This window comes from Nicotiana tomentosiformis, chromosome 3 (assembly GCF_000390325.3).
Source record: "Nicotiana tomentosiformis chromosome 3, ASM39032v3, whole genome shotgun sequence".
Taxonomy (NCBI): domain Eukaryota; kingdom Viridiplantae; phylum Streptophyta; class Magnoliopsida; order Solanales; family Solanaceae; genus Nicotiana; species Nicotiana tomentosiformis.
In genome coordinates, this window is record NC_090814.1 from 112,739,030 (window position 1) to 112,756,074 (window position 17,045).

Below are 17,045 nucleotides of genomic sequence, written 5' to 3' on the forward strand. Positions count from 1 at the left end.
GCCACACATTTACAACACACTACACCTATGACCATGGTTGATAGCAACAATTAAGCTTTAGCATATGCTGTCAAAATACACTTCCCGTACTTATGCCCAATTTTAAAACATCTAACACAGGAACAACATGATTATAACAATCCTAGCCTCGAAAACTAACTCAATGTCACAATGCACCCGAGGCTGGAATACTTAATCTAACAGAGAGGTCTAATAATGCTACCTATCCTTTGTGAAACCATGTGCCATCACAACAAAATAAAGAGTAAGCAGTCCACACATCCAAATCACATGATTGAATATATTTTAAGGACTCACACATATGAAGAAAATCACTCACTCTCTCAAAGAAGTCACATGCACGCAAAAGGTACCATAGGCTTGCCCATTATGTAAACATCTACTAATGTAGGCCCGCTCAATCCGAAATCAACTAGGACTTTATTACGGTTGTAATGTGGGATAAGGAACGGGTATGATATATTTAGGATATAGTGGCTAACCCTCCTAAGCACTTTAACACATCACGTATTCAACTTTAAGCGCAAAATTCCTTCAATCCACTTCAATCATCACAAGATAGCTCACCCCATAATATTTTTTCTTCTTCTTTACGCACTGCTTCAGATCACATCCACTAGCAAAAATAAGAAACCTTTATTTATGTCACGACCCAAAAAACCTCCCACCACAGGCGTCGTGATGGCACTTAGTCTCTAAGACTAGGTAAGCCGATTAAAATTATATTTCGAGCCATTTTTTATTAACTTATAATTATAACACAAGTGTCAAAACCAAAAGCGGAAACAAATATAACAACCTCCCAAGATTGGTAATATTGAGTCATGAACTCTAACAGAATATATGGTATGATCTCAAGGATCGAATATACAATATTGTTCGAATAAGAGTTGACAATACAATATAACGGAAAGACTCCAAGGGACTACGACGACCAATTAACTCTACCTTGAATCCTTTCGATCAACACACTAACTCTGCCCGAGTATGATATCTCTAATACCTGGCTCTGCACAAAAATGTGCAGAAGTGTAGTATGAGTACACCACAATCGGTACCCAGTAAGTATCAAGACTAACCTCGGTAGAGTAATGACGAGGTACAGTCAAGACACTCACTAGTCAAATAACCTGTGTAATATAGCATTAAAAAATAATAGAACAACGAATAGCAGTGTTGGCAACAATTATCAACTTTTGACATAAAAAACAAGGTAACAGGAACACCATAAATATTGCTCAAACGAATAATAAACACAAGTACAGCCAATTAATCAAGTCTTTCAAATATAAATCATTCACATATAATTATTTAGAATAAATACCCTCCAAATATATTTCTTCAAATAAATATCCTTCGAATATAAAACTCTTTCACATAAATATCTTATATCATAATCATAAATACGGGTCCCAGCCCCCTTTCATATTCTCATGGCACCTCGTGCCCATGTCTATATCACATCTGCACGGACAACTCACGTGCCCAAAATATCAATATATAAAAAATCGTACGATCAATTTATTTTCAATAAAGTAAGGTTAAAATCTTTAGATCAAGTAAGAAATCAACAAAGAAATAAGTTTATTTTAGAAATCGTTTGAGTGAAGAAAAATGACATCTCAATTAAAATAAAGCATCAGATAAGCTACTGATTTGGATGTAAAACTTATTAAATTAATACATAATAGTAATTTTCTTTTATTTAAAACAACTCAATCATTGAAAATAAGTACAACCCAGAAATACAAATCCTCAGAGTCTCGTACGAAAAAGCCAAAGCCAACACAATACAACAAGAAATCCAAAACGCTTAATATTAAGTCAAATAATACATCACGGAGAACACAAAAATTTACAAATTGCGGAAAAATAAAATAACCAAAGGCAAGTGCAGCCATAGAGAAATATCAACAAAGGGCACTCCCGATGTACCGCCTCGTAGTCCCAAATTATAAATAAATTCACAATCTTTCCTTATATCACCGCGGGAGCCTTCACATTTAGTTATAAAAATTATTTTTCCCGAAGTAGCATCCCGCGTTTTAGCCACCCTTATCACACCACATAGCTTCTAGTAGTTTCCCCTACTAGCCACGCATATCAAGTCCCCCTTATCTCGCCACATGAGTTTCAACACCCAGACCTTATACCACCGCATGCGTATCAATATCACAATATATCACAATTCGCACCTCAAGTTCCCGATTATCACAGCCTAACACAACTTGCACCTCAAGTGCTCAAATATCACAACATATTATAAATTACACATCAAGTGCTCAAATATCAAAATATATCAGAAATTATACATCAAGTGCTCAAATATTACAACATATCACAAATCGCACATTAAGTGCTCAAATATTACAACATATCACAAATTGCACATCAAGTGCTCAAATATTACAACATATCAAAAATTGCACATCAAGTGCTCAAATACAGCTTGCCACAGAAATCAATAATACATTATTTTCCACAATAAGGATCCCATGGCTCGACCATAATGTGCACAAAATCTTAACAAAATATTCGGGAGTGAACAACTCAACAAAATAATATTTCACAATTTAACACTTTGCCTCGGTATGATTTACGGCTTTTATAACTCAATACCAATTTCAACAACATGAACTGAAAAGTAATTCATCAAGGAACAATGCCTTCTTTAATACAATTTTTTGGCAAATAGATTAATGCCTCATTTTAAAATTTATTTAATAAATTATTTGCAAATGAATAATCCATAATGAAATTATCTCCAGAAAATATCAACTCGACAAAAACACGGGATTCATACAAAATCAAGGTGACAATCACACCAAATCATCATATAAAAACAAATTCAACAAACAAGGATTTAGGCATGACAAATAGAGGATTTAATAAGTGCCAATAATTTCCAATTTAGTACATAAGGGCGTCTAAGAATTTTACCGATATAATTTGCACATATAAACCAAGTACGTACTCGTCACCTCGCGTACATGGTTTTCAATTACACAGTTTTTCACATAAGACTCAATTCCTAAGGGGTAATTTCCCCCAGGGGGGAAAGGCAAGATACTTACCTTTTTGAAGTTAAGCTAATATTCCAAAATCGCCTTCTTGCTTGAATTGACATCTGGACAGCCCAAATCTAACCAAATTAATTGTATAACTTCATTAAAATTCATCGGAAACAAATTCCGGCTAATAAAACATCAACTTAAAATTTTACATTAACAAATCTACCAAAAGTCAACGCTGGGCCTGCATCTTGGAACTCGATAGATTTTTCACGAAATCCGAACACCCATTCAGATACTAGTCCAACCATACCAATTTTATCAAATTCCGATAACGAATCGTCCTCCAAATCTATATTTTTCGTTTTTGAAAGGTTTTACAATTTTATCCAATTTCCAACTCAATTCACGAATTAAATGATGAAGATAACAATGGATTCGTGTAATATAGCCAAACCCGAGTTAGAATCACTTACCCCAATGAATTCTTTGAAAATCCCCTAAAACATCGCCACAAACCGAGCTCCCAAAGTCCAAAAATAAAAAATAAGATGAAACCCTCGTTCATATAGTACAAAATCTGACCCCCATTGTGCTGACCGCACATTTATTTGTGCGGTCGTACATCCCAGGTTCTGCACTACCAGGCTTCAGTAAATTGACCATAACTTTATCTACAAATGTCTAAATGATGATTGGTTTACCTTACTGGAAACTAGATTCAAAGGTTACAACTTTTGTTTTTGAATCATCTCCAAATTCCTTGTAGATTAAAAGATATAAGCCTCCGAAGTCGGACCAGCGAACCAGCGAAATTACCTTTCTGCAGCCACGAGAAGAATTCTGTCGAACCGCATAATTTCAACTGCGGTCCGCACATCTTCAAATGCAGTCTGCACAATTCCTACTGATACAGCACTTTGGGAGAGCACTTCTGCACTCTAAAATAGGGTTGTTAAAAATCGAACCGAAACCATTAACCGAACCGATGGCTTATTGGCTTATTGGTATCGGATTATCGGGGTAATGGATGGAGAACATATTGAGATTTTATAATTAACGGATTAACGGTTTGGGGGCGGATTACTCAATTTTCTTATTGGGTAAACCGTAAACCCGTTAAGAATTTTTATATTTACACTTTTACCCCTATGTATATAAAGTACCATTATTTATCTCTCTTTCGTTCCCATTGTTATTTGTATATTACTATTCTTTTTCCAACTTCTTGATTCAATTACAGGTGGCTGCCCAGTTTTATATGAATATTGATTTTCCCCACACGTTGTACCTTTATCTATTTGCATATTACATAATCGAATTACAACTTCTAGCTAAGTTAAGCGTCAGAGCTTTGAGGGCGAAGGTTGAAGATTTTTCCCTTTGATTGATTATGAACGAATGTCCTTTTGAACGTTTGACTGATTACTTAACGAATGTGCTTTTCTGGTTTTACAAATTTGGTCAATATGTGTAATGACAGTATGTGTAGTCTTGGTATTGATTGAATGATTGTTCAAAAAATAATTATTTGGTTTAGCCAATAAGCCGCCCGATAACCGCCCAATAATTTTTAATCCGATATCAATACGCCCATTGTCTTATTGGATGGCTAGCGGATTACTACATTTATAATCTAATAACCGTTAAGCCGAACTGTTAAGTGTAATTATCCGTCTGATCCGCCCGATAAGCACCCCTACTCTAAAATGTGCCCTTCGCACTTCAACTGTCCCATAACATCTTCAGAGTGCCGAAATGCCCGGACTCGCTCAAAACTCACCCCGGAACTCATTCGAGCCACTCGGGACCCTGTACGAATGTACCAACAAGTCCTAAAACATGATAGGAACTTAGTCGAGCCCTCAAATCACATCAAAAACACAAATCGCACTCCAATTCAAGCCTAATGAAAAACTAACAATTTCCAACTTCTACCTTCAATATCGAAACCTATCAAATCAAGTCCGATTGACCTCAAATTTTGCACACGTGTCATAAATGACATAATGGAGATATTCAAATTTTCAGAATCGGATTCCGGCCCCAATATCAAAAAGTCAACTCCCCGGTCAAACTTCCAAACTTAAATTTCTATTTTAGCCATTTCAAGCTTAATTTAGCTACGGGCTTCCAAATAATTTTCCGGACACGCTCCTAATTCCAAAATCACCATACAGAGCTATTGGAATCATCAAAACTCTATTTCAGGATCGTTTGCTCAAAAGTCAACTTTCCGATTAACTCTTTTCTTTTAAGCTTCTCAAATAAGAATTGTTCTTCCAATTTGATCCTTAATCATCCGAAAATCAAGCTCGACCACACACGCAAGTAATAATACGTATTACGAAGTTGCTCGAGACCTTAAGTCGATGAATGGGGCGTTAATTCTTAAAATGACAAGTCAGATCGTTATAATTTATTTATTTAATCTTTTTTTCTCTCTTTTTCTTTCTTTTCTTTTTGTATTTTTGCCTTGCCGCTAGTGGAGTTTTATTAAAATACAAGTGCACATTTCTTCCTTCTATTGGTTCCACTCAAAAGCTACCCCAAGTTTCCTCATTACTTCTTTTAGCGCTCTCTTTACAATTCAAGTGCTTTAAGAGGTATTAAGGATCAAAATAATTCAATTAAGAACAAAAGGGAATAGGCATGTAATGCGGGTGCCAAAAGAAAGACTTATAGGCTCAAAAGGGTAACTAAGGATGATTTTATTTGTGATAAGCAACAAAATTCAAAAAGATCAAAGAAAGCCTAACATCACTTTTCAAACCGAGCAACACCTAGGATTTCGTTTCAATTTACATTCCGGGCAAGTTCTAGACTCAAATGCACTAACATGGACTATACAATGAACTCACTTCACATATGGCACATGACTCACTAAGGACGGTCCCATTTGGACTCTCAATCAAATAAGTATTCACACAGCCAAGAGATATATTAAGCATGAAGCACAAATTGAACACAAGTCAAGCAACCGAGACATATGAGTCATACCACATGCTATTCATTTTTTTCAATGCATCACCCTATATTTAAAATCAAGGGAAGGTGAAACACATGCCAAAACCTAAATATGCAACCATAAAACAAGTCAAAAGGTGCGAATCACATCATTTATTCTCCTTTATTTCCTACATACTACTCTAAAAGAAACTACTATCCGGCTCAAGTTACATCCCATGGAAAATAAACGAGGCACGAAAAAAAACCACGGGGGATTATTTTTCTATTTTCTGTTTTTTTTTTGTATTTTTTGTTTAGACTTAAATCCCTCAAGAAAACTATCTAGGAGATCCATTGTTGAGAAAAGTCCAAAAAAGCAAGTTCTAAAAATAATTATCAATTAAACTAATACAACTAAAATAGCATAGAAAGTCACCCAGACAATCTGCTCACCCCGCACTTAAAATTGTGCATTGTCCCCAATGCACAACATAAACAATAAGAGGGTAAAAGAAACTCCCTGGTAGGCCAAAGGCCAAAGCACTAGAAGCTCATGGGGTACTCAGACTTCTCCTAGGTATTTTTCTTTGTGTGGGCACCCCACACTTAGTTCTAACCATCTGGCTTATTGTTGCATCATTCCAATAGCTATGCTTCCCATGCTCCTAAAAAATCAAAAATGACACTACAAAAATAATACAATAAGAAAATAATTATAAAAAACTAAAAATAAAAGAAAGCAATAAAGTTTGGTTGCCATCCAACAAGCGCCTGATTTAACGTCACGGCATGACGTGAAACCCTTTCTGCCTCCACCTCGAGCTTATGAATTGGACCCCAAGTTTTGATTAGAACTTATGATTATGCTCCTGGGGAGGTTCAAATTCTTGTGAGCCAAAAATTAAGTAAACTCCCATGCACCTTTTTGGCTCAGCCGAGGAGTGTCACCTTGCTTAGATGGCCTTGAAAATATCAAAATATAAGGCTCACCTACCTCTTCCCCTGACTCTTTATTATGATCATAAAGATCCATTCTCATTTCACCATTCGAACATAATGCAGAGAAGTATTTGGAATAAGGTCCGACACGCTCAAATACCTGAACTTCATGATTTTCAGTCTCCTCGACACAAATTATACTAGAGTCAACTAAATTTGTATCCTCAATATCCTTACTTGACTCTACTATCATTTCTTAACCATTGACATCATCAAATTCTAGCTGGTTAGAGTGTTGGTATTCTACTCTGGACCCCTCCATTGGCACCTCAATTTTTGTCTCTAATGTACACTGCTCCTGGCTACTATCCATACTATTAACTTGTTGAGCATTAAAAGCTTCAACTATTTTACTCACTTGAGCTTCCAAGTTGCGAATAGTTGCCTCTTGCCTTTGTATCTGCAGTTGTGTCTCATTATTATTTCCCACAAGGTACCTTAGAATGTCATTGATCTCCTTCAGGTCATCATCCCTAGGTCCTTTGTTCATATTCACTTCACAAGAAAAAGTAAAACTATCATAGTAAGGAATTGGGGGAGGATAAGAAATATAAGCACAACCATGAAAGTGAGCATTTTGACCACCACACACATTCTACAAATAAGATTGAGTTGGTGCACATAACTCGCTCTCAAGAATATTTTGAAAATTTTGCTACGGGTGGTTTCCTTCACAATATGTATACGGATCAAAAGTAAAATTACCAACACCTAAACTTCCATAATTCCAAGATGTCATGTTTCTCAAATTAACAAGTAAAATAAAATAAAATTTAAAAACATAAAACAAAACAAAACAAAAGTTCAAACTTGAAACCTAGTAATATGTACAGCTGCAACTACACCGTTAGTTCCCCAGCAACGGCGCCAAAATTTGATCCGGGTAAGTATAGTGGTAAGTATTCCCGCCTGTCACGCTGGTGACCCGGGTTCGATCCCCTGCAATGGTGCCAAAAATTGATAACGCCCAACTCTAGTCCTAAAAAGGATAAGCGGTCGCTGCAAATATAATCCGGTCCAAAAGTCTGGAGTCGAACAGAGAACTAAGGTTTCACTATAAGTATTCAATATCACTAAAAAGACAAGTTCGAACAATTTCAAGGTTATAAATATTAAGATTCTTATGTCTAACTAATTAACTAACAAATTAAAGTAGTAAATTATTAAATATAGATACTAAAGGTTGGAGACAAAATTGGAAAAGCCTAGAGTTATGATTTTTCCAATTATCGGAATCATTCCCCCTACGTCTCCTACAATTTCGCCTAAGTTTTCTCTACTGAACATGAGAATTCGACTTATCGTAATTCTCTCTCGAGCAACTACAATAATTTACTAGTCATATTCTCTCGAATTACGCTAGCTGACACTTTTTTATTGCCCACTATGATCACGTCAAAGCTTCATTATCTCTGTCACGGCCCAAAATCTAACTCGTCGTGATGGCGCCTATCATGGTACTAGGCAAGCCGACACATTACCAAAACAATTCGATATTTCATTTTAAGATATAATTTCAAAGTTATTCATTATTAAACCTTCACAAAGGAGTTCAACTCAAAATAAAAATGCGGAAAAGAAAGTCCGACATCGGGGTGTCACTAAGTCATGAGCATTTAAACCAGACTAACATCAAGGTTTTCAACGTTCCACTAATACCAAAATAGAAAGAAAAGATAATAATTGAGGAGAAATCAAGGGTTGCGGATACCGGAAGCTACCTCGTAAGTCTCCAGACAACCCAAAGCACACAGTCTTAATAATCTCTGCGAACATGCTCACCTGAATCTGCACACAAGGTGCAGGGAGTAATGTGAGCGCTTCCAACTCAGTAAGTAATAGAAATAAATAAGGAACTGAGAAGCAGTGACGAGCTATACAATATAGTTCATTTCGAAAGTTTTCAGTAAAGAGTGAATCTTCCATGTAAAACAGATATGAATCTTCCACAAATTTCACAACAACAGATAACAACTAAGTGCAATAATAAATAAAAGCAAGTACAGCCTCTCAAGGCAGCAGTCACTCAACCCATCTCAATAGCTCACAGTCTCGGCTCTCAGCCCTCAATACACACTCTCAATAGGTACCTGCGCTCACTAGGGGTGTTCAGACTCATGAGGGGCTCCTACAGTCCAGGCGCTATAATCTGCACGGACAACTCACGTGATGCACGGACAACTCACGTGCCATAGTATAAATATCTGAATCCGCACAGACAACTCATGTGCTGCACGGACAACTCACGTGCTATAGTATAATATAAGGATCTGCATGGACAACTCACATGTTGCACGGACAACTCACGTGCTATAGTATAATATAAGGATCTGCTCGGACAACTCATGTGTTGCACAGACAACTCACGTGCTATAGTATAATATCTCACAAATACGCCCTCGGCCTTACTCAGTCATGAACCTCTCTAGTCTCATAGCTCTCAATAAATAAAGGGAAAACAACCCAAATCAAAGTGTTACAGTATATCATAGGGGAAAAAATAACACAGATTGAGGTAAACATGTACAAGAATCACTATGACTGAATATAACTACCATGAGCAGGAATATAGCCTAAGCATGATTTCTAACATGAAAGGCAGTCAATATCTAGTAGACACGAATGTATATAAACACAAATAAAGGCTATTAGACTTCACAGTCTCCCGGGACGGACCAAGTCTCAATCCCTCACGGCGTACACCCACACGCCCGTCACCTAGAATGGGTGCCACCTCCAAACAATCACATTATATCAAACTCCGGGTTTTATACCCTAAGACCAGATTTAAAACTGTTACTTACCTCAACAGTGTAGAACTCCTACTCCGGAATGCTCTTTCCTCTCGAACCGGCCTCCAAATGACCTGAATCTAGCAACGAGCAATAAAATACGATCAATATGAGGTAAAGGAATGAATCCCACAAGGAAAATACTAATTTATAGGCCAAATCCCGAAATTTACTCAAACCTGGCCCCCGGGCCCACGTCTCGAAATCCGACAAAAGTTACAAAACCTGAAAGCACATTCACTCCCGAGTCTGTCCATACTAAATTCATCAAAATCCGACCTCATTTGGTCCCTCAAATTCCTAAACTACTCTCTCTAAAATCCCAAGCCCTAGCCCCTTATTTCACTCCAAAAATCCTACTAATTAGGTGAGAAATCAACGAGAAAGCACCATAGCTAAGGATAATTATGGAACTTACCTCAGTGAAAACCCTTGAATCTCCCTTCAAAATCACTCCAAAAGCTCCAAAAACCGACTTGAAAATGGTGAAAATGAACCAAAATTCGCGAAGTGTTCTATTTATAGTTTCTGCCCAGGTCTTTCGCACCTGCGGCTAAATATGCACACCTACGGTGCCGCATCTGCACAAGAACATCCGCACCTGCAAAAAATCATTAAAAAACCCCAAATTCGCACCTGCGCTCCATATCCGCATCTGCAACCACGCAGGTGCGGAAAAGACCTCGCACCTGCGGCTGCTGCCTGACCTCCTCACTTCCGCTTCTGCGGGTACCTATCTGCATCTACAGACTTGCAGATGCAACCTCTCCTACGCACTTGCGGACCCAGCCTACCTCAACATTGTCTGCACCTGTGAACTCACACATGCGCATGCGACCTCGCACCTGCGTCCCCCTTCTGCAGGTGCGGAAAACACCAGCAGCTTCAGAAACCAGCATACCAGCTATCTCCCAACACCAATAATTGATCTGTTAACCACCCGAAACAAATCCGAGGCCCTCGGGACCTCAATCAACCATACCAACAAGTCATATATCAACATACTAACTTAGTCGAACCTTCGAAACACTTAAAACAACATCAAAACACCAAATTACCCTCGGATTCAAGCCTAAGAACTTCTAAACTTCCAAATTCGACAACAGATGCCGAAACCAACCAAACCATGTTTGAATTACCTCAAATTTTACACACACATCACAAATGACACTAAGAACCTACTTCAACTTCCGAAAATCCATTTTGACCCCGATATCAAATTTTCCACTGCCGACCGAAATTGCCAAATTTTCAACTTTCGCCAATTCAAGCCTAATTCGACTACGGACCTCCAAATCACATTCCGGGCGCGCTCTTAAGTCCAAAATCACCTAACAGAGCTAACAGAATCATCAAAATTCGAATTTAAGACCATTTACACATAAGTCAATATCTGATTGATATTTCCAACTTAAGCTTATCCTAAAGAGACCAAATGTCTCAATTCACTCCGAAACAATTTCGGACCCGAACCAACTAACCCGGTATAACACAATATAGTTGAATTACATAAAAAGAAGTAGAAATAGGAGAAATGGGGCTATAACTCTTGAAACGATCGGTCGGGTCATTACAATCTATAATCCCGCTTTTAAACTCACCGTATTGATCTCTCATATACCTTGAGAGTGACGTTGTTCGACAACAACCTAAATATTCACTCTTTCTCAAGCAATACATAATAAATAGGCACATTCAATTGATGGTCATTCAGTCAACAACAATAAACATGTAGTTGAAGAAGTAGGGATATTCAAAGGCAAAATTATATTAAAACGTAACAAGAATTCATCGTTCAATAGGTTCCATCAAACCCTAGATGAGAAAGTTTAGCCACCCATTACCATACTAACAATTATGATAATAATTGAAAGCATTAAAATATAGATTAAGGAAGAACAAAAGAGAAAACTTTGTGATTCGTTCCTTCCAAGTGTTCCGTAGCCTTTTACCTCTCCAATAGTGTCCTTCCCCCCTAAAAACTAAGTTTAAGATGTATTTATAAGGTAGGGTTGAGGTCTACATGTCCAAAAGAGGATGAGGAACTCCTTGGTCCCGAAATACCTTATCTTAGTGTAATTGGTGCACTTCTGTATCTTGCTAATGCTACAAGGCCTGACATAGCATTTTCTGTTAATTTACTAGCAAGATATAGCACTTCTCCTATACAGAGACATTGGAACGAGATTAAGCATATATTGCGATATTTAAAGGGGGAACTTGATATGGGTTTATTTTATTCTAACAAAGGTAGTGCAGATCTTGTTGGTTATGCATATGCAGGTTATTTATCTGATCCACATAAAGCTCGATCTCAAACCTGGTACATGTTTACATGTGGAGGTATTGTCATATCATGACGCTCCACAAAGCAATCTATTGTTGCTACTTCTTCAAATCATGCTTAGATAATAGTTATTCATAAAGCAAGTAGGGAATGCGTGTGGTTGAGATCAGTGATTCATTTTATTCAAGAAAAATATGGTTTGGAATGTAATAAAAGATCCACAATTTTATACGAAGACAATAATGCATGCATAGTCCAATTAAAGGAAGGTTTTATAAAAGAAGATAGAATGAAGCACATTTCACCAAAATTATTCTACACATATGATCTTCAGAAAAGTGATGACATTGATGTGCAACAAATCCGTTCAAGTGACAATCCAGCAAATTTATTCACTAAATTTTTGCCAACTTCAACTTTAGAGAAGACGGTATACAAGATTGGAATGCGGAGACTCAAATATTTGAAACAAGGTTTTTATTAGGGGGAGTAAAATACGCGTTATACTATTTTTCCCTTACTAAGGTTTTTCCCACATGATTTTCCTTGTAAGGTTTTTAATGAGATAACTAGTTATGCGTATTACTAAGTATGTGTACTCTTTTTCGTTCACTAGGATTTTTTTCCCACAGGATTTTTCCTAGTAAGGTATTAATGAGGCACATTATCTTTTAATGAACATCCAAGGGGGAGTGTTATAAATATATTATATTATGGATGTTCATTTAGTACTCCGTTGAAAATAAGCTTCCTGAAGAAGTTTATTTATATAAGACTTCGCCATAAATATGTTTATATATTTGGTACTCTATTGGAAATAAGTCTCCTGAAGAAGCTTATCCTTTCAGTACCCCGTTATGAATAAACATTACTCCCGGTATAAGATTATCTATATCTGATATAATGAGCTTATCCTTTTGGTACTCCGTTATGGATAAATATTACCCCTGGTAGAAGATTATTTATATCTGGTATAATGAGCTTATCCTTTAGGTACTCCGTTATGAATAACATTACCCCCAGTAGAAGATTATCTATATCTGGTATAATGAGTTTATCCTTTTGGTACTCCGTTATGGATAAACATTACCCCTGGTAGAAGATTATCTATATATGGTACAAAGTTATCCTTTCGGTACTCCGTTATGGATAAACATTACCCCTGGTAGAAGATTATCTATGTCTGGTACAGTGGCAGCTTACACAGCAGCTTGTAGAAGCAGCTTGCAGAAGTAGCTTACACAGCAGCTTGCAGAAGCAGCTTACATAGCAACTTGTTTTCTTCTATAAATAGAGGAGATTTCAGTTCATTATGTACATAAGTTTGAAGTTTGAATAATATATCAGTTTCTCTCTATACTTGTCTTTACTTTACAGTCTTTATTTTATAATAAATTTTACTTTTTAACAATGCTTTAGACTTATCTTGTGTTAACTTACTACCATTCTAATATACTCTTAAGAATATATTGGTTATACAAAGTACAATTAACAAATCATCGGAGGCTTGTTAAACCCTATTCTTCCACGAGCTCCTCGACGCCTACCTTGGCAGCTCCATTACAGGACTATAACGACCCGACTGGTCGTTTTGAGTATTATAGCCTTGTTCCTCCGTTCACTACTCAATTTATGCTTTATAGTTATTGTATGACTTATCGGGTTAGTTAGTTCAAGTCCGGAGAGAATTCGGAGTGAAATGAGACACTTAGTCTCATAATAGAAAACTTAAGTTAGAAAAATTGACCGGAGGTGGACTTATATATAAACGACCTTGGATTTGAATTTTGATGATTTCAATAGCTCCGTATAGTGATTTTGGACTTAGGAGTGTGTCCGAAAAATTATTTGGAGGTCGGTAGAGAAATTTGGCTTGAAATGGCGAAAGTTGAATTTTTGGGAAGTTTGACCGGGGGTTGACTTTTTGATATCGCGGTCAAAATCCGATTCTGAAAATTTTCATAGCTCCGTTATGTCATTTATGACTTGTGTAAAAAAAATCGAGGCCAATCAGACTTGATTTGATAGGTTTCGGCATCGAATGTAGAAGTTGGAAATTCTTAAGTTTTATTAAGCTTGAATTGGGGTATGATTTGTGATTTTAGCGTTATTTGATGTGATTTGAGGTTTCGACTAAGTCCGTATGATATTTTAGGATTTGTTGGTATGATTTGACGGGTCCCGAGGGGCTTGGTTGTATTTTTTTGGATCATTGGTTGAGAGACTAGTAAAGTTAAGAAATTTGGAAGTTTGACCATGGCCAATATCGGGTTAAGACGATCTCTTTTCAGTGTTTTGAGTGCGCGAGCAGGTCCGTAGCATGTTTTATGATTGAAATTCATATATGATTTGTGTCTGGAAGGTTCTGGATGAGTTTCAGAGTGGTTTCGAATCATTTCGGAGAAGTTTGAGTTTGCTGTTTTCTGGTGAGGTATTGTTCATTCGCAATTGCGAACAATTTATGGCAATTGCGAAAAATACTGTTCATTCGCAACTACGATCCATTTATGGCAATTGCGAAAACACTGTTCATTTACAAATGTGAAGTTTTTGTCCGCAAATGCGAAGTTTTTGTCCGCAAATGCGAACCTGGATAGAATATTTAAGATCTTCCCATTTTTCATTTTTACCAATTTGGAGCTCGGATTGAGGCGATTTTGGGGAGATTTTCATAGAAAATATCGGGGTAAGTGTTCTTAACTCAAATTTGGATAGATTACCCGAATCCATCACAGTTTTTATCATTTAATTGGTGAATTAAGTTGGAAAAGTTTTAAAATCATCTTCGATAAATTTGAGGGCCAAATTGTTATCGGAATTTAGTAATTTTGGTATAGTTAGACTCGTGATTGAATGGGCGTTCATATTTTGTAGCTTTCGCCGGATTCCGAGACATGGGCCCCACATCGATTTTTAAGCTAAATTTCGGATATTTATGGAAAATTAGCATTTTCTTATGGAATTAATTTCAATAAATTTTATTGACTGAATCAAATTAATTGTGACTAGATTCGAGTCGTTCGAAAGTTGATACACGCAAAATAAAATTTCTGGAGCATTGTTTAGCTTGCTCGACATTGGATTTGACTTGTTCGAGGTAAGTAACTCTTCTAATCTTGGAGTTGAGGGTATGAACCCTGAATATACATATTATGTGAATTGTTTGGAGGTGACGGGCGTGTGGGCGTGCACCATAGAAATTGTGACGTAATTGTTCCGTGGAATTTTTGTAGTCAAATAATCTTGGCATTTTCCATGCAGTTTTATGTGTTAAAGAAATTGAGCGGAGAATCATATTAAAAATCATGTTGATGTTATGTACCAGTATTATTGGGACTCACATAGGTCATATTGCTATGAATTATTTGTTTTAGATTGAAAATTCATACTCAGTCATGTTCATTTCATTACATATCATATCTCAATCTCTGTTGTTATTTATTGATACATTATATTATCATTTTCGGGCTATTTTCATGATATTGTGAGCCCATGAGAGAGGGACTAGAGAGATTGATGACTGAGTGAGGCGATGGCCTGATTGTGGGGATAATTACGGGATCAGGCTGCACGCCGCAGCAGGCCAGATTAGCTTATTATAGCACGTGAATTATCCGTGCGGATACAGATATTGATATTATAGCACATGAGTTATCCGTGCAGATTATAGCGCTTGGGCTGAAGGAGCCCCTCCGGAGTGCGAGTGCCGAATGCCGAGTGCGAGTGCCTAGCGATTGGGTGGACTGAGTGACTGTGAGGACTGAGTGACTGGGAGGATTGAGTGAAATGATACTCTGAGAGTATGCATATGATTTTATCACTGAGTTGCATTGACATGCACACATGACATACAAGCATAGAGATGTATTTTTCTCATGTTGTACATCATCATATCATTCATGATTTCTCACACATGTTGGAAGATGGGCATAGTGATGCATTTATTTTACACAGGTTATCTGGAAAGAAAATGAAACATCTAATTTATTATTGAAAGGATTTTTGGGAAAATTATTGTTTTTAAATTTATTCATATTTTTGGCAACTTCAGTAAACGATTTAGCTGAGTATTTTATCTATGAGTTACTTCTTGTATTATTGCTTTACGTTGTTATGGACTGTTGTGGACTATGGATTTTGGACCCGACCTGGGTAAAAGCTCGTCATTACTTTCAACCTAAGGTTAGGTTTGTTACTTATTGAGTACATGTGGTCGGTTGTACTCATACTACACTTCTGCACCTTACGTGCAGATATTGGCTGCTGATGTTACTGTGTTCGTTAGGAGCTGGATCTGAAGATGTACCTGCGTTCCGGTTGTAGCTGCCTCTTGTTCATGGTAGCCTCAGATTCATAAAACTCTGTTTATGTACTTTTCAAACAGATGATGTATTTACTTCATACCAGTTTTGTAAACTCTATTATTAGAAGCTCATAATTTGTACTACCAGTTCTCGGAGAATGTATAAGGTTAAGATAATTATTTACTTAAATTAATTTATTAATTATTATTGAAATTGGTTAGTGGTTAAGTGACTTACCTAGTGGGTGAGTTAGGTGTCATCACGACTAGTCGGATTTTGGATGGACACAACGGTCTCTTCTTTAAATAGTTTTTCTAGTAATGTTTTGGCTTGTAACGCACCCTATAAATGTGTGCAACTAGTAAACTCTAATATGAATAGCTTAGTTACTTTGATGCGTACATTGCATCCTGCTCCCTGTACTCTGCCCACTTTTAGTTTCTTAATATTAATATTAATATAAGTACTTCCTTTATGACCAAAAAAAAAAAATTAACAATGTGCAGGTTTAAGTGACAGATCTGAGAAGTAAAGGGTTGCACTGTCGTTTTATAGTTTTTCTACCAAATATTTATAATTTTATATTTTTTGAAAACATTCAATTAAACATAATGGTTTCTAAAAAATAAAATGTTGTCATACTTACGACCCGTTTGACCATAGATTTTGCCAAAATAAATTA